The following is an 18,337-nucleotide window of genomic DNA, read 5'->3' on the forward strand; positions in this document are numbered from 1 at the left end:
GTTTAGCAGGAGGCTGTTGCTTCTCGTCAGTATGCAACTGTGTGCACCGAGCGTAATGGTGGTTTGCGCAACCAATGCACTTTGTGCCTTAATGCACACGCACACGGCAACTCTGTCGTGCACTCGCGCCCGCGCACCGATACCGGAACGGGACTCTATATACGTCTATATACGCGCGCGCGCGCGCGTGTGTGTGTGTGTGTGTGTGTGTGTGGCCACGAAAGAGATGCCTGACCAACTCTAGTGCTGTAACTCGCCCATTCACGTATCATTATCCGCACCGGTGCCTGGATAACGCTGTTGCAATCGGTGCAATTATATTTTTACGATCTTAGCCAAGGCTTCTATTCCGTGACTATTAATGTTCGTACGGCCACCTCGATGTTCTACGATCGGGGATCGCGCCGGTTTCTAACCTAAATACTCCGGATCTGAAAAGGCAATTGTTTCTCTCGGTTGTGTACCGTTTTGATCGGGGTCGATCGCCTCGCCTGGGAATGGCGGCAAAATAAGAGGCATAGGAGCGCCCGCGAAATAATTTTACTAACGGTAGCTAGACGATGTTCAGTGCGTACGCGGAAATTTCCATTCCCAAAGTTTCTTCCTCGTTGGTTAAATAAGAGCGTTTACAAGACGACTTGACAGACAGACGGATTATGATTTTGTGATCTTTTTAGAATTTTTCGATTATCGAAGCTTTCCTATCTGGTCTTAATTAAGGACTTCGTACAACGTTTACACACGTTTTATTTCAACTAGTAAAGAGCGTAGAACTTTGTATCAAAATAATGGGTGGGTTATCCATATACTTTGTCTTATATCTTACATTTGCAAATAAGCTTTATTTCATTTGCTTTATAACAGGATTTATAAATCCTTCTAATATATATGTATAATAAGTAGAACCCTTTTATAGCTTGAAGACGACAATTGGGTTCCAAGTTCGCCTTTTATGTGTATTTGAGTAGTGATTTATGCTTGCATTAAAAGCTATAAATCATGACATCCATGCTTTTTCAAGAATCGTGGAATATTCCATAGGAAAAGGATTAAGGCCCTAAGAAAAATAGCTTTTAACATTATCTTAGAAGGTCCGTTTTCCTAGAAACCATCCACTGCGTTTTCCAGGGCTGCGTTCTTCGCTTTTGACCTATTCAAACAATAGAAATAATTTTGTAGAAAGTGACTGTCGCCAGGCAGGTCAGTCGATGACTTTATAACTTCTACGAGGACAGGGAGATAGGCACTTTCTATTTTTTCATCCGCAATGTCAGGACATTTTCATTTCCTCCATAAAATTGTCACTTCCTGTTAAGGCATGATGCAAACAATAACGAGGTTTCTTCTTCTAATTTCGATGGGAAAACCGTGCAAATTCTATAAATATTTATTTCCCGTCGTTCCTATGAATATAGATATTCCATTGAATCAGTGACTTATTTATACATTGAAGTTTCTAGCTTTGAACTACATATGGTTCCAGTCATTTTCTTGCTAAAACATTTCTTTATTTCTTCAATTTCTATCAGAGGATCGATTATCTGCTTACTTTGGATTACTTTATCCAACTCGTCACAGGTACACCATTGTCTATCGAAAGGAAATACAGAATAAAACCTTTCCTCGTTAGAGCAACTATTAACACGCTCGCTGCTACCAGAAAACCATACTGCCCAAAAATAGAAGCTTTAAGATTTATGAATAAAAAGACTACTCGTCTTTTCCAAATTTGTCATTCCAAATCTCCCTATCGTACAAGAAATTCCCATATTGTTCTACTATATACCTGTTAATTTTTGGTCGAAAGGTGCGTTCACAATGGCGTTCTACATTTTTCACGAAGCGAAAGTTATCGAGCGTACGTAAGCTCCAGCTGTAGCAGCGCTAAAATATCGTGCCGCATCCACCGGTATTTACCGTTGACGCTTTTGTAATAATTATCCATGCAGAGCGTGCAGCTGCGGCCAAAGTATCTCGTAGCTGGGACGACCAAGAGCGTGTTATTATCGATATTTATTACCGTCAATTGATTTTACTAAGCAGAGATATAATAATCGGGTATTGCGGTTACTGCGTACGAACGAATCACGCTCGCAGGATTTTGCATCGTTTCAAACTATGCACTTTACGCACGCCCTACTTTCATTTTAATAAATCCGTGGATCGTGCCGCTGGTAACGCTGGCTTTGATGTCTTCCGTAATGGGATATAGTCCCTCGGAGGATTACGTACAAGTGTATCTCTGGCCGTTTCTTTTCCATCCGAATGAGGACATACCGTTTCGCCTTCGCGACGACTTTAGTTTCGCGCCTTCCTCGTCGTTAATTACGCCGTTTCTATCGGCGATATTTTGTTGCCTCGTCCGATCGTCGAAAACAACCACGTTTTACGACCCTACCGATCCTGCAGCAATTTTCTCGAAAAACTTGCAATAATTTACTATTTGATTGTCGGCAATTAAAACATCGAAGGAAGTACGGTTGGAAAAAGTTCCGTTAAAAACATTGCAATATTGCTAGAAATCGTAACAGAACGATAAGAAAGCGCCTAAGCTACGAGGAAAATAGCGTCAGAGGACTGTAAGTTAGGGGTTCCGTTAGGGACATCCGTAGAGATTTAGGATTCGGGGCGGAAAGGAAGAGTTGGTCGGTTGCTGCAGCCAACACACCGTAGCAAACACGAGGACTAACAGTCCCGGGAATTCAAGGGCGAACAGCAGTTTCTCTTCGGATGGACCTGAGGATCTCAGACGGAGACGGTTCCTAGATGGACGACGACGATATCGACAGTCATTGTGTATTGAAAACCTTGGTATCTCTTTGGAATTATCGATCGAGAGAGACCCTCTCGCTGGGGGGTCTTAAGACAACCCTGGGCCCTGTTACTTGTCTCTTGTAGAAACTTCGACCTTGTCGTTTCCTTCCTCCGCACAATCTTCGCCATGTTGCAGAATTTCCTTTTTACTACCGGGCTATTTAGAAAATAAAGGATCGATTTTATTGATTTATGCGCCAAGTACCATAAACGTAACCGTGGACAATGAAAAAGATGATATATGGTATAACAATATTTGGCGGGTAATCTATGCTCTTCCTAGTCTATGGCAATGGAAAGAGACACGAAAACATGATGGATTAGAATTCGTTTGCGTATTTACATAAGATATCCGAGGAAAAGATGAGAATCACTGGAGCTTGAGTTGTATCTAGCAAAAGGGACATTGGAGGGTAGGCCGCACGTGCCGACCGTATGTTTCGAGACGAAAAGGTTTTAGAAAAGAACCTTTCAATTTCCGTTCTCGTAGATCTTAGTCTGCCGTTAATGCATGAAATTCAGATGCTACCGTTGACTGGATCGTCTTACGTCGCAAGAATGTTCAATTTATGCGGCTGCTGCCCTTGCACCGTAACGCTTATTGTTACGCAATTCCTCTGCCATAAATATCTTTCTTCGAAAGTGATCATTACCTTGTTACACTCTTTTCGTTTCGATTCGACTTTCATCGGACGTAACGGTTGGCGAGCAAATTTTTTTAACGCAACTAACGGAGCAATAACGTTTTCGCGTTAATTCTCTGCCTTATTTATAGAAAATCCTTGAAGGCTGTCGTGGCGATAACGTGGCTGGATTTTACTTGGTAATTTTTCACGCGCGTCAGTGAAAATCACGTAGCCGACTATTTTTCTTTTTCTCCTTCTTCTTCTCTTTTTTTTTCCTTTTTTCTTTTTCGTTCGCCGCATGGTCGGTTGGGTCGAGCAACAATTCCAACAATCGTAGAACGGTATACACGCGGTCGCATTGTACGGGTAGTCGCCGTTTGTTCGTTTGCGGCAGCGATTGCATTCTGCCAGCCGAGGCATCATTGTCGCCCGCGGAATACAATTAGCAGTAAATTAGCATACGCCATCGGGGCCGATAATAAAATCCTGCATATTATAACGATTGCATCGGATCTCACAATGCCGTTGTCGACCACAAATTATTAATTTAATGGCTGAGAGCCGGCTTGTGCTACTCGAACGCGGAGTGAGGGAATTACGACTCGGGAAACACGCCGTCATCCGATGGAAATTCTCTCGTGTGCCACGCGGCGAAACAATGCAAGTAAAAAGAAAACAGCCGTCCGCGTGACAACTTTAACATTGTAACAATTGCGCTGCAATCTTCGTTCGACCGGTTCTTCTTTGAAATCGCACGCGTTTCCGGACATTTGCATAAACTCGAGTGAGAGAGATGACGTTTCTCGTTAAAGACACACCTGTTGTGCGCTACTCTCTCGTAGATAGATAACGTCTGTTTGCGTGAAATATTCCAACGGAATAGAAACTTCAATTTTCTCCACGAAGATAATCAGGGTTAAGCCGGGGAAAGTTACCAGACGCCAAATGGGACTGAAACCACCGTTCGTGGAAGGGTAATGGTGTTTTAATAAGAATGTTGGGGGTCGTAGAAAGGATCCACGCTGGTCTCTACGTTACAAAAAGGGAAGATAAACACGTAAAGATGTAGAGGGGTGGTGGATGTTTCCGAACGAAAGAGAAGAGAGGGAGATATTTCGGAGGTTATGCTTGGGGCCCGTGTCGCGCCATCAAACTTCGAAACGGAGGTTCGCCTCTTGACGTCTGGCGCGAGTTGCATTCGCTCGTAAAGGCGTCTCGTAACTCGAGGCGTTATAGACATCGTCGGGGGTATATAAACGTCTCATCCTATGTACTTACTGACCGTTCTCTTTCTCTTTCTCTCTCTGTCTCTTTCTTTCTTTCTCGACCGGTGCACGTTGCTTATATACCATCTTCGTATGGTACATACCACCGATACACAGACCGGGGCACGTCCTCGCGTTGAATACGCGAACGCGCTATCCGCAGAATGCACATAACGGGCTCATAACTCGGAAGACACTTCTTTGTAGTGGCGTGCCACTCACGTATACCGTATCGACATTATCAACGGATAGCCGGGACACGTCGGCCGCTTCTTACGCGGTCGAAACGTCGTATTACGGAATGCAGCTGTATAACGTATATATGTACTTGGTAGCGCGAAAAACGTTACGGCTATCGCGAGCTTGGAAACTACTCGGGGCAGTAATGGCGCGCCGCGTAATTGCCAGGGATTTAGTTGCGAGAGGGTTAAACGCCGCGAGTTGTTGAGATGTCTTCGAAACCACGCGAACCTGCCGCTCGCTGAATTACGAATATTATCGGCCGCAGGATTTCATGGATCTCTGCCGTTTTTACTAAGCTGTTTTATCGTCGTTACGAATATCGATGTTGCATGGATAGACAGTCACGTTTGCAAGAAGGGCAACTAGGTAGCTGCGATGCATTTCACCTTGAACGATGTTTCGTTCGCGTGCAGCTTTGATGCTGCTGTTGCAGGAACACCAGAGGGCTTATTTTTCTGCGAACGCTAGTTCCTCGTTTTTTTTAATTCATCCGTGTTGCTTGCAGATTCGTTTGATAGGTTTTCCTTATGGGAATAATACTTTGATATTGCCGAGTGTAATTTTTCCTGGATCGTTACGAAGGTTGTTGGAAGGTTTGCAGCGTAGGATCGAACCTAGTCGAAATACCACGAGGGAAATAAAGGATCTAGACGATCAAGGAGAACGGTGGAGACGGATGAGAGGGCTGGGTAGGAAGAGCCGGCAAATGACTGCGAATATATCGCTGGAGCGTTTCGCATCGTGCTGCCCCGAGGATACGCGGCAGTTGAGTATTCGCTCTACAGACAACGTTAAGGATTTCAAAGCGATCGAATGCATTCGTAATTGCTCTTTCTATCTTAAAGCCGTTCCTTTCCTTCCGTTTTTGTTTGCTCTCGGAAGCGTGAAAAATCAGGTTCAACGATAGTAACGTGCCTGGACGTTAAATAGCTGCCGAAGAACGCCGGTGTGTTATTAAACAATTGCGTTGGAATCGCTGAACATGGCCCAAGTTAGATTCGATACCGGCGTAAATAATATAAATCTTCGTGACCGTTCTCTCCTCCGCTGTATCATCATTCTCGGAAGTAAAGTGCAATCTTGGAAACATCTTGTAATATATTTTAACCCGGAGGGCGTTCATCCCAACGCTGCATTTCGCTCTGGTCTCGCTATACGCGAACAGGCACCGTTCACGCGGCCCGATACGGGAGTTCCGTGACTCACGAGGCTGGTTTCAGTGGAAGCTAGCGCGAGAGATATCCAAGATGGAACTCTGACTCGTGGTGGAATGAAAAGAGGCAAGATTGGAAGGGAATCTCGGAGCAAGAAGGGACAGGAGTGAGCGAGATCGTTTTGAATATACCGCTCGGGGGCTGTCGAATCGCGCCGCCCTGTCGACTGCAGACCGAATCCGTTGCACGCCGGCAGGATTCAAGATTCGAACGCGGATTGGAGGAATCCACTCCTCCGGTCTGATTCTCCACGCTCGCTTCTCCAGCTTCGTGTCCTCTTTCCTTCTCCTGCCGTCTTTCCCAGAAGCAGGACATCCAGCCAACAGGAACAAAAGTTCGCCCCGTAAAAGATCGGCGTAATCGTTATAATTAGAGATCGTAAAGCGTCGAAGAGGGCCGCTCGCGTTTCGATGAGAAAGCAGGAGGGAGGAAGAGAAAGAGAAAGAGCGAGAGAGAAAATGAAGCGGTAAGTAAAAGAGTAAAGGAGAAAGACGGAGAACGTTGCAACGCGCCACTCCGAAGAAACTTTGTTCAAACTTCGATAACTATAATTTCGATACGATACCGAGCAGACACTCTCAAAGTAAATTCAAAGCCGATCGTCGAGATTTTAGAGTGGACGAAACGAGCGAAGGTATCTTGGCTACCTCGTCGTCTAACGATACAACTTTTCGTCCGAGACCCAGTCCGCACCCCGGGACACCTGTGCAGAAAGTATATAAGGTCTATAACCACAAGCGTTTAATGTACCCTCGCAGACAACGCGGGACTACACGAATTTTATAGGCTGTTCAGGGTTTCGGCTTAATAGCCGAATTCCACGTGCACACACGGCCACTCGTCAGCCACGCCGTTTCTGCAGCGGAAATTGTAAGCGCTCCTATGGCATCGTCCCACGATTTTTAACCCTCTATTGTTTCTTCGTAGTTTTCTTTCTGCCTTACTTCTTAACTTTCTTCGTAGTTTTCTTTATAGCCCTCTCCATAGCCTTACTCGTAATTTTCCTTCTAAGTTTCGTCGTATTTTTCTTCATATTTTTCTTTACAATCTTAACCATTTCAATTGCATCACCGTTTCTTTTTACCTTCGTGATTTTTTGTAAATGCACGTAATAATTTAACATGTTGACATCGATAAAGGTTATATGAAACAGAATAACACACCTGACTATATTGCATCGTAGAAGCAATAAAACCGAATACAAATATTCATATGTCTGTCAGCCAATGGCACGGTTGTTTCGGAGCAGATGCTTCTGTCTAACTATCCGAACAGCTCCGCGTGGAATCAAGGAAAAGAGAGAGGAACGGAGAAAATCGTCGATCTTCCATCGGAACGTGAAAGTTTTTCGACCATCGTGAAACAGACCGAACAGCTTTAAAGGCGCAATTTGTCTAAAGGAAAGCCGACAATTAATATAATTACGCGTTCAATAGGAATTACCATACGCCTAGAAGGGTGGCCGCGTAGTCCAGCTGCACGTTTTTTCTTAGCCTCTTCACGATCGTGATTTTTTGCGATCCCGGTTAGACCGTAAACCAAGAGAAAAGAATCCACCGGCTTGTCGAAAGACGCGAACGAAGGGATGGTCTTCATCTTGCAGAGAATAGTCGTGTCGTTCCTGCTTGCTTCGGTATTATTTTCTGACAGGACGTCTCGCGTCTTAGTGTTCGCAAGTAGTACCTGCCACCGTGGGTCGATCGTTCGGCGTAATGTATTGCTAAATTTACGATAGTAGATTCTCTGGGCGGCGGATATGAAAATTTGTGGCCTATCGCGTTCAGCGGCGTGCATCGCGTTGCAATCGTTAGTCGGGCTGAGCTCGTATAAAGCTGCATATCAGCTTAAGGGGTAAAGCTAACTCGATTAGTCGCATTATTGGTATCGGATAATATGCAGCGCAGGGGTTCCTGCGCTACCGGGGCATATTAGTAACAGAATCCGTACAACGCTGCCTCGTTTGATATTACCTACCTTACCGCGAGCAAGACGGGTGCGTTGCGTTTTCTTACCGAGCACACGATCGACCGCCCTACCGTCTCGTATAAGTACTTACTCTTATACACTAGTGCACAAAAGTATCCCGGAAACATCGATCGACTCGTAACAACAGTATTGTGAACTTTGCCAAAGCGTACAATTGTATCAGGAATTAGTTGTTAGAAGCAACACGTACTACCCTTTTATGGGATCGTCAAGTTATAAATCTAAATTATCTGTACAAAAATATAACGATAATGTATTTTATTATTTCTTGTATGTACTACTATGTATATACATTTGTCATTTATATTCGCGATTTAATGGCAAAATTATAGACGATAAAATGATATTGTAATCGATATATCTTTTACAAGCGTATGTTCGTCGTTTGATTTTCCATACATCTAACGAGATTTTTGCGTGTAAATCTTATTTGTATCTTGCGTGAATCGGAAACTTCAGAATGGCTATATATGTACGAGATGCAATGTCTCGTTACTGCGTCTCTTAATAAGAAAGTAATTTAAATTCTTCTGTACCCATAAAAATGTAGTAATTATTGTTTCGAATGATTAATTCATCGTACAATTTGTACACTTCAGTCAAATTTAAATACTGTCCCTACAAATCCATCGAAGCAAGTTTCTGGATACTTATGAATGGTAGTGTACCTACATCCACGAGTCTCGTACACGTACGCGTCTATACGTATACCTCGTAAATCGAACGTTTACGCCCGGAGAAACGTATTGCCACCATCGAGACGTCTCGGAAAAAATATCATCCTTGTAAACTGTTCTCGTCGTGGCTTTTATTCGCCGCTCCGATGCCTGACAAATTTCTACCATTAAGACCGTCCCACCTACTCGGTCGGTCGGCGATTTTTATTTGTTCGGCCGTGCTCTTAAAATATTCCTAGCTTAAGAGAATTAAACGTTACAACGGTGGACGGTGGACGAGATATCTATCGAGAAACGGACAGAGAGAGAGAGAGAGAGAGAGAGAGAGAGATTTCTTCTTAAAAATAGAATCTTTCCTCGAGATCATCGAAGAAGACGAAACACCACGTGTGGCTGCACCCGGGGACAGGATCAACTTCGAAATGGTTTATTTCCGGCGGATGTGGGAATAGGGACGCCTCCCTACGCCTTCTTCTTCTTCGATTTCTTAAACTTTCGTAGTCATCGATGAATTTCAAGAGTTCGATAATCGTTCCTTTCGTTGAATTCGAGGGTGCGTGTATCTCGCACGTACGTGGTTATATCGGGGAAGAAGGTGTTCCTTTATGTTGGCTATCGTCGTGGTCCGCAACGAGCAAGAAGGATGTTGTACTCAAGAGGGCACACGCAAACGATCTGCACGCAGTCAGCTGAAGGTGTGTACAGTGGTTCATGAGAGTATTTGAACACTGATCGCTAAACTGCAAATGCAATTCGATACGTTCATAAGCATAATTGGAGAAATGAAATCTAAAAAGAAATTTGTTCCGTTTATTAAAATCTGTGCTAAACATTTTGTAATTTCTATGTATATTTTCACATTTATTTGAAATTTGATCGGTACGATCACGATAGACAGGTTCAATGAAATTTCGAAACGTTTCGTACAATACACATAGCTAATACGTTCATAAAAGATGGCTACAAGTGTTCGAATACTTTCGCGAGCCACAGTATATACAGCGAGGTCGCGTGCTGACACCGACAACTTCCCTAACGCGCAGACCTTAAGTCTGTGGCGAGAAGCCCCGTGTTTACGGTATCCCGTTTCTTTCTCGTTTACCGTCTTCGCGCCCTATACGCGAATTTGTTTGTGCGCGCCGCGTCACCACCCATCAACCAACCCCTCGTTTGCTTCTACTCGCGCATCTTCATCTTCATCTTCATCTTCATCCTTATCGGCCAGGCAATCGCGATCACAACCAATTCGCTCGAACTTCCAACGGATAGACTTCGTTAATTTACTCTCGTTACTTTCGTGATTTATCTCGCGTTCGTCGTAACCGATGTTTGCAAGGTTCGAGCGTATTCGTCGTGTTTGATCAGTCTCGAAGAAAGGGAACTGGGTTTACGAACGATGGCTAATTGCTCTTTATACGCTACCTCGTGATTTTATGGCAGAGCAGCACACAATCGAAAAGAGCGTGGAAACTGAGCGGTTCGCTCGAGGTTCCACCTTGTTTACCTACAAATTTGTTTCGCTGGCTCGGCGACCAATTTTCAAAGAGAACCGCACGCACGTGTATGCACGCTCCTGGCACGAGTCTCGAGAGAATAAGCTTCAGTTGTTCCACGAATACCTTCTAGTATGATAGAATATTAATTGAATTCGGTAATGAAAAGCAACTTTAGCTTCGTTAGTACGTGGCGAGTCAGGATTTGTCTGGTTTCGTTTGGTTTCTTCTTGGTTCGAGGGGAACTTTGGCTCGAGAGATATTCTACGATACACAATTAGCAGGAATACGCAAATAGCGAACTTTTTATTTCCATGAAATCCATAACCAGAAGACGGTAGCTGTGTACATTCGCGCCATTCGATACGAACGGAACGTCGAGGAAACGGGTTTTCTCAAATTTCGTTTGCGAGAAGAACGGCTCAGATGACCGACACAACCATGCCGTGATCGTGAAATGTGTGTTATCGCAGAAGCAGAGGCAGTCCAGGCTAACATATTTCAAAACCGTCATGAGCAAAAATGTATGTCACGTGTTCACCAGAATATTTCCTACTAATGCAAAGGACATTTGTTAGTTAATATCGTGTACGTCCAATAAATCGTCCATTAAATTATCACGTTTCTCGTAGTCTCTCTAAAGAGAAATCGAATAATTCCAAAACTAATTCTTTCGTTAGATGAAGATCGATCTTGTATCGGTAAGCTTATTAACATGTCCTTTTTAATGCGTGAAAAGGCAACGGAGAAAGCTATTCAAGAAATCATTTTACAGTTTGCTTCGTTCTTAGTAGGTCAGTTATAACGCAGAATTTATACCATTACCACGATCGAATTGCCATTGATAGTGGAAAAAGGTAGAACAAAAATATATCGATATTCTATTTGACGAGAATGTTAAATAGGACGTATAAACCTTATTTTATTTCATATGATCGTACTAGTAACAAATTGAAGTACTGACGAACGATAAACTGTTCCATATTTCAAAGAAATATCGCTTAAATCCGAGGTCGCTGGACTCGATTATACTCTTGGAATACTTCCATCGTTAAAGTAGGAACGGCCAGAGCGCATCTGTCTACGTAAATATGGTTACGCGATGCTGTTTGACATAGCAACGTCAACAACACCCTGGAAGCTTTTACAGGCCAATATGTCACCTCCCTCTCGCTTTCTCACGTATCTCGTCGCGCTGAACGAAACAGAGTTTACGGACTCGCAGCGACCGCGCACTTTATTATAAACACACCTTTACGCGGTCGCCACTTCTCTAAGCCGCCTTTAAGCTTCGTAGACTGGTGGGACCACCTCGGTAGCAGTTCCACAACATCGATTCAACGCGTTACAACGCGATTTATGCACGGTGTTGCGTTTCATTCGATTTATTCGTACTAAACCGCCCGCGAAACTACTTCTTAGCAGGATCGTATACTTTCTGCGTGTGGACGCGTCAAACATACAAATTTAATCGTTTGCATTCGATAGAGAATAAAATTCGATACTCGAGACATCGAGAGGAGAATCGAATTTATATTAATTCTTAAGATCGAGCATCGTAATCTTAAATTATAATCGAGAATCGTATAATCTTAAATTATAATTGAGAATCGTATAATCTTAAATTATAATCAAGAAAAATGAAACGAAATTGAGCGTCAGGTCCGGTTTGACGTACGACCACAAAAAGTTAATAGATCGAAGATGCTGCAAATTCAATAACTCGCCGATCCAGTTCAATGGAATATCGAAGTTCTATAGAAATTCATGCATTGCATGTTCTGTGTGAAGATGTTGAATCGACACAACCTTCCCGCAAAATCGATGTTACCGCGTGCAATAATGTATTGGCAATAATTTCTCGGAGGCATATTTGATATTCAAACTGCGATGAATATTCTCTCACGGAATAAACGGAAGGTTAAAGAAGCATATAAAGTTATTCCACGAATTTGATCGGGACATTGCGTGACTGCAGATGTTCCTGAAAAGGTTGGTATAGTAGGCAGTATATAATAAGCCGTACACGAGGATCATCTTTGATCTCGTGTTTAGGTTATAGCGTCCTCGATAATTGGATTAATTAGCGCTTTTTGTCGAGGCAATCCCTGTAATCTATCGAAGAGGTTCTTCTCGAAACGACTCGCCTTCGAAGGGATCAAACTGGTATCGAGCATCGATTCACGTGGGAAGTTGCCCTTTTTGCATCGAAACGTACGAACCAAGAATTTCCTCGCGAAAATTATAATATTGTTTAATTATTTATCGACCGATCGACATATATGACAGCACATTATAGCTGTTTCTCATTAGCAGATTATCTATTAAGCTTTGCATATGTCTGAATGTTTCAAGGTTTTTCATACTAAAACCGACTCTAAAAGACTCTATATATCATCATATATATTCTATAGAACATAGGAGAGATAAGATTATTATTTCAAAATACTTGTTTTGTAAGAGTAAAATTAAATGTACGTGTAGGAAATAGTAATCTTGGTTGAGAGAAGATGAAACGCAGAAACGATTAGACGGGAAAAATTAGTATGCTAATGGCTTTCTATCTGGATATATTTAATAGACGTCTAAGGAATAGGGAATTTTCCACAGTTGTATAATAAAACTCTATCTATTTTGCATTCCTGAATAGCTATCTTCCGACTATTCTCACGAGAGCACTCTCGGGATTCGAAATTGGTTCATATTCCGGAAGCAGCCGTAGTAAACATCTTGAGAAGAAACTATAACGCGAGTGCTAGTTGTACAAGGTACTCGTACACCCACCCTCGAGTTCAATGTTCAATTGCAGAAATAGATCGTAAAATATTTTCCAAACCGATAATCGCTATAGTCTCTCAAATGAATGAACATCTTTGGTCGATATCCCGAACAGTGGTGGATAATCAGTACTAGAATGCAAGGCGAAATTTCGTCCGCTCGAGTAGACGTTTTTCGCCTCCCCCAGAAGCCGGAGAATGATTTTCTTCCAACTTCGTACGCAATCCCATATATGCGAGCGACGATTGTATTATCCCAGTAGTTAATGCTATTTCGCGAGGTGAGTTTGACGAGTTTACGACGCGATTCTACGAGGGTACAAAACGGATGGACGAACGGTTCGCGACCGACCGTCCCGTCGCCCTCTCGCAGCTCCGCCATTCTTGATTTATGCTCGACGTTACCTTTGCCAACGGATTTACATCCTGATATTTATTATTCGCAATATTATCGCGCGCGCCTTTATTGCGTTAGTCGAAAAGCTTCGAACGCCAACTTTGCCGTCCGAGAACAGCTCCTCCCAGCCTTCTTTTTCTCCCCTTTCGTTCAACTGTGTGTCTCGCGTTAGCGATGTCTGCGGCCGTGTCACGTTCGATGCGATCTTTCGAAACGCGTATCACCTTTTATCTTTAGCCTCGTCTTAAATGGCACATCGGTCTGGCAAAAATCACGATCACTCTCTAACCAGCGAGAAACGATAGCTTCCAGGTATACACCCTCGTATTTCGCACGCCATCGTCAACGACATTAGCCTGACACAACCGATCCTATGGTGCGAACTTCTTCCTTTCACTGCGTTCGGGCTTCGTACGTTCGACGGTTTTTTCCTTTTTGGACGCTGGATACTTGGCAGATCGAAGATCACATCGATGCAAGCCAATGGTCTATGAGTTTGAATTTAGTCACGTATTTTAACTTTTCGAAGTATCGTTCCTTTGGTTCGATGATTAATTAAATTAAAAGTTTACTTTTTCCTACGATAGGTTTTCATGACTTAAGGGAGAGGATCAATTTTCTACGATAATAAATGGAAAACGCTATTCCCCATGGTAATTAGTAGCGGATCGATGTACACTATGATTTTCAATCCCCTTGTCAAAGTTGCGAATTAAGAAGGGAAATAATTTCAAACAACCCTTACGCACAGCTTCATATGCTGTAATTTGAAGACATCCTTTACATCGATATAATAAACGTAGTTAGCCTAGGTGAAGCTCGAGGCGTTTTCACTGAAAATTCTTTGGTATCAGAGCCTGCCTTCCGCGAAGGAAGGCCAGACCCGTGCGAAATAGTTGTTTTGTCGAAGCTCGTGTATCATTAAATTAACGTTAAATGAACGGTTACGCGGAGGCGTAATTTCGACCGGGCTGAAGTTCCGTGTATATCCGAGCAACCGGTAAGCCTGGACCGATTATTCATTCAAGCAGCCAAAAGAGCCACTGTCGGCTCCCGTTCCTTCCAACGGACACGCGATCGCCTATCGTCATCGTCGCGTCGATCCTCCTTTTGCTTCTCAGTGACCTTGCATCACGCTAACCACCTCGTACCTTGATCTTTCTGCTGTCTTTCGATCCAGTGCAAGTGTCTAGTCACCCTGTTATCGAAGATATAGCATCGCCATTGATCATTTTCACGCAAACCTATCCAATTAATGGATATTAATTACTTGACACATACGTAAGCTTGTGACATATTTTTTAAAATATTGTAGCTTCCCATCTTTATGGATTCAACCTATAGCTATGTCTCACAAAAGATATCATATGCCTACCGAGTATGTAAATAAGAATTTAGGGGAAAAGTCCAAATATTTTATTCATTCTTCCTAGTGAAATTAAATATCTTTTATATAAGATTCGTTTGAATTTTCGGCGATGCGGTTAGAGAAATAATAGTTTTGAACCAAGCACATCAGAAATGAAGATAATTAACCCGATACTAGGCGAAAGGCTTAAATAACTCCTATAAAACGATTGATTACCTGTTGGTAGATTCGTCGATGATTCTACATAAAAATTATAGAAATTATAGAAAAGCACAAATTAGAAGATTATGAGAATATCATAACGATGGACAGCGGAAGCTGTACACTCGTTAAATTTATTACCAGCAGAAGACTTGTGCAATTTCCGTGAACGATCGTGAGATACGCGTTTCAATCGGTCGTAAATAACGCGTGCATTCTGCCTGAAAATGTGTTTTCGTTCCAAATCGTCGATCGCAGCCCAAGAAAATTGAAGGTGGTGAACATCTATTAAAATACATCTGTCGCTGAATCGACCCATAAACGTTAACGACACGGAAGCCACTCGCTCTTCCGGAATCGTATTGAAATTGAAAGTTGACCGCACCGGCTAATTTGCAATCTTTTCCACAAAATTACGAGCCTCGCCGTGTTCTTTCCTCGATTACAACACGCTATACAAGAGGCAGCTATGTCAAATTGAAGCGAACGTAGAACGATTTCGAAGCACTTGGTAGTAGATAAGCAAATGAGTAGGCACGCGCTTCTGTTCTAACGCTACCACGCTCCAAGGTCAAGGCTGTTTCTTTCCAAGAGCATCTGGTATAATCTCGTGCTGCGGTTCTTCTCGAAAAACTCATAGGATGACTGCGTTGGGTATGTTTGGAGATACAGTCCCGGCGATAAATAAACTCTCGATGCGTTCGTAGTCATCGACTCGAATCGAAGGTGGAGAAAAACTTGGAGAAACAGAAGAACTTAGTGTTATTTCAGCCATCTAAGCTTCTACAGATTAAAATTCAATCTTGAATTTTGTATAGAATAATCAAGCTTGTCGTATATTAAAAAGACACTATTGACTTCTAGTATAACGAGAAAAGTATAGGAGGACGTCGTGTTTTATTTCGGCAAGAACAAATTCGTAAAACAGAGAAATGATTTGGATCTTGTATTGAGATTATTTGAGTCAGCAAGTAGGCAATATATAAGAGTTAGTAATAAAATAAACAATAAAATAACTTGTAGAAAATCACATACACGCGCTACTGATTTATGATAATTACAATCACGAATACTAGCATCGGTTGAATAAACTTTTTACCCTTTGGATACAAGTTATACCTATCTTTGTTAGAGAATTATGGCTGTCAATGTACAATGCACAATGTACATGATATATTTCATCGTTTATTACGTCTAACCAACAACGAATCGAATAGCCTATTTTCAAACGTAGGTCTCGTAAAAATTCTTCATAACCGAGTTTAATGATTAACCAAATCCAAATATTACACCGACTCAAATAACTCTACATTATCGTGCAGTTACGAATTGAAAATCTAGTTAAGCGGCCGGCTAGTAATCTCGCGACTGCCTCCGAAAATGTTTTCCGGTGAGTCGAGTGGAAAATGTTGCCTGTCGACGATGTTCTTCTTATCGGAGAATGTGTCTCAGATAACCGGAAAAAATCACAGCGGGAACACTTTAGAAATGGACAGCCGGTCTTACGTATCTCTTTCTTTCCTCGTGGACTTTCAGTTTCTACTCTTGAAAGTGTAATCGAGAGAATTCAACGTGCGTCTTCTTTTTCTTCGTTCAAGGTCTCGTATCAAAGAACACGCGTTAAAGTTGTTGCAGAGATTTAATAAATTGTTTAATAAAATGATCCCTTGTCAAGCGCCAGGCCCTGATTTCCACGTTGAATCCGAGAGCAAGAGCATGGATATAGGCCTCGTGGGTGTTCGTTAAAAATTCCTCCGATATCCGATGTCGTTGGCATTATTTCAGAACGTTCGTCGTCCTGGTCGTCTTGGGGTCGCCACGGCAATCGATCTTACTTTCCGCCCGACAGCATTTTTATTTTATTTTCGTGCCGATGATAAATGCGCAGATTACGCGCTCGCCCTGGCCACGATGGTGTATCACTGTTAAATAGCTCTTCGCCTTGTGTTTTATTTTCTTAGCCGCTATACGGTTGTTACGGGCGAGATGTTACACGCGTATTTACACGCTGTTTTCGGCTAGAAACGAGCTTCGTAAAACAATACGTGGCGGTACGTTGCAAGAACGCACACCTATATTAAATATTTGCCACTATTACGATAAAGAAGATCGTGCGCGGTGAAAATCGGTTGGACCGTATTCGGCAAAGCGTCGAAAACAATGGACAAGTCCAACACACTGTAGGTTGAGTGTAAGCTCGTTGAGTTCCTCGAATAGTTTTCCATAAATTCGTTCTATTCTCGCGGGCGGCGACCGACGAGTCCACAGGCATCTCGGTTATTCTAGGTTATGGTCTAAGACAGACGGTTTCGCGGAAGGAAAATCGGGGATTAGGACGGAGAAGACATGGGGGAAAGGAACGATGAGCGAGAAAGCCGATCATGTGGTCGACAGATGGTGACCTCCCGGTTCGTTGACAATAGATTTTCGAAATTTTCCCTACATTCGAAACCAAGGACAGTTTCTCCGAGTGCTTCTTTTGCCGCCTTAACGAATTCCTCTTTAATTACGCCTTAACGTTTTTTTTTTCAAAGGAATCCTTCGGTCCTTTATTTTTTATATTTATAAATCGCGTTGTTCAGTGTGTCGTATAGTGATCGTAAATACTCGACGTTGCTCAGCAATATCAAATAAAAATTCTATTAGTAGATAAAAAAATGGTTGCTAATATTAATTTCTTTTTCGTATTCCTTCCTTTTTTTTGTTATCGTCCCTGATTTAATGTTCAAAATGGGCTACTTTATTCGTCTAGAAATAATAAATAATATTTGAAAATGTACAAATCTGTTTGCCTTCGATTCCATAATCTCCTGTCGGAAATATCTTTTTTCTTCGAGCATTCCGAGATAAAACGTAAAATTCACGATGTCTCTGTGAAATATCTCGAGTATGGTTTTCCTGTCGCCATCGTAATCGGCAATTCGTGATATATGCGAACGACGTTGGGTCAGATAAGACAAGGGTGGCCAGAACTGGGTAGAATGTTCGTTTCGTTCTAATGGACATTCCGTGGGTGCCCTTGGGAATTTTTATTTTCTATCCCTGTCACTTCTACCAAACCTAAGCGAAGGCACGTTCATCGCTAAAGCAAACAACCCAGCAATCGCGATTTCTCGATAAACTGAGGAAATATCTATGGAAAATATCGGTATTGCGGGAACGGAGAGTCAATTGACTGTGAGTCAGCGGTTGGGCATACTTCCTAAAGAAACTGTTGGTCAGAGCGCAATTAGTCCTTCAGGTAGCCAAGGGTCCCGAAAATTCTCCAGAAAGAA

The 18,337-nt window shown here is 42.5% G+C and overlaps 1 protein-coding gene across 8 annotated transcripts in view; it reads left to right on the forward strand.

Moving 5' to 3' along the window:
* LOC100748649 (protein dead ringer) overlaps positions 1-18,337 on the forward strand; it is a 139,541-nt gene that overhangs the window by 10,740 nt on the left and 110,464 nt on the right. Inside the window, exon 1 of one of the 8 annotated variants that reach the window (XM_033321521.1) lies at positions 6,607-6,628. The exons of 6 other annotated variants lie outside the window; for them this stretch is intronic. The gene's annotated coding sequence lies outside the window, so the exon portion shown is untranslated. Of the gene's footprint in view, positions 1-6,606; positions 6,629-11,977; positions 12,311-18,337 lie in introns of those variants that run through there. One more of the 8 variants, XM_033321522.1, reaches the window with a different exon arrangement.

This window comes from Bombus impatiens, unplaced genomic scaffold, assembly GCF_000188095.3.
Source record: "Bombus impatiens unplaced genomic scaffold, BIMP_2.2 scf_0463, whole genome shotgun sequence".
In the NCBI taxonomy this organism is placed as follows: Eukaryota; Metazoa; Arthropoda; class Insecta; order Hymenoptera; family Apidae; genus Bombus; species Bombus impatiens.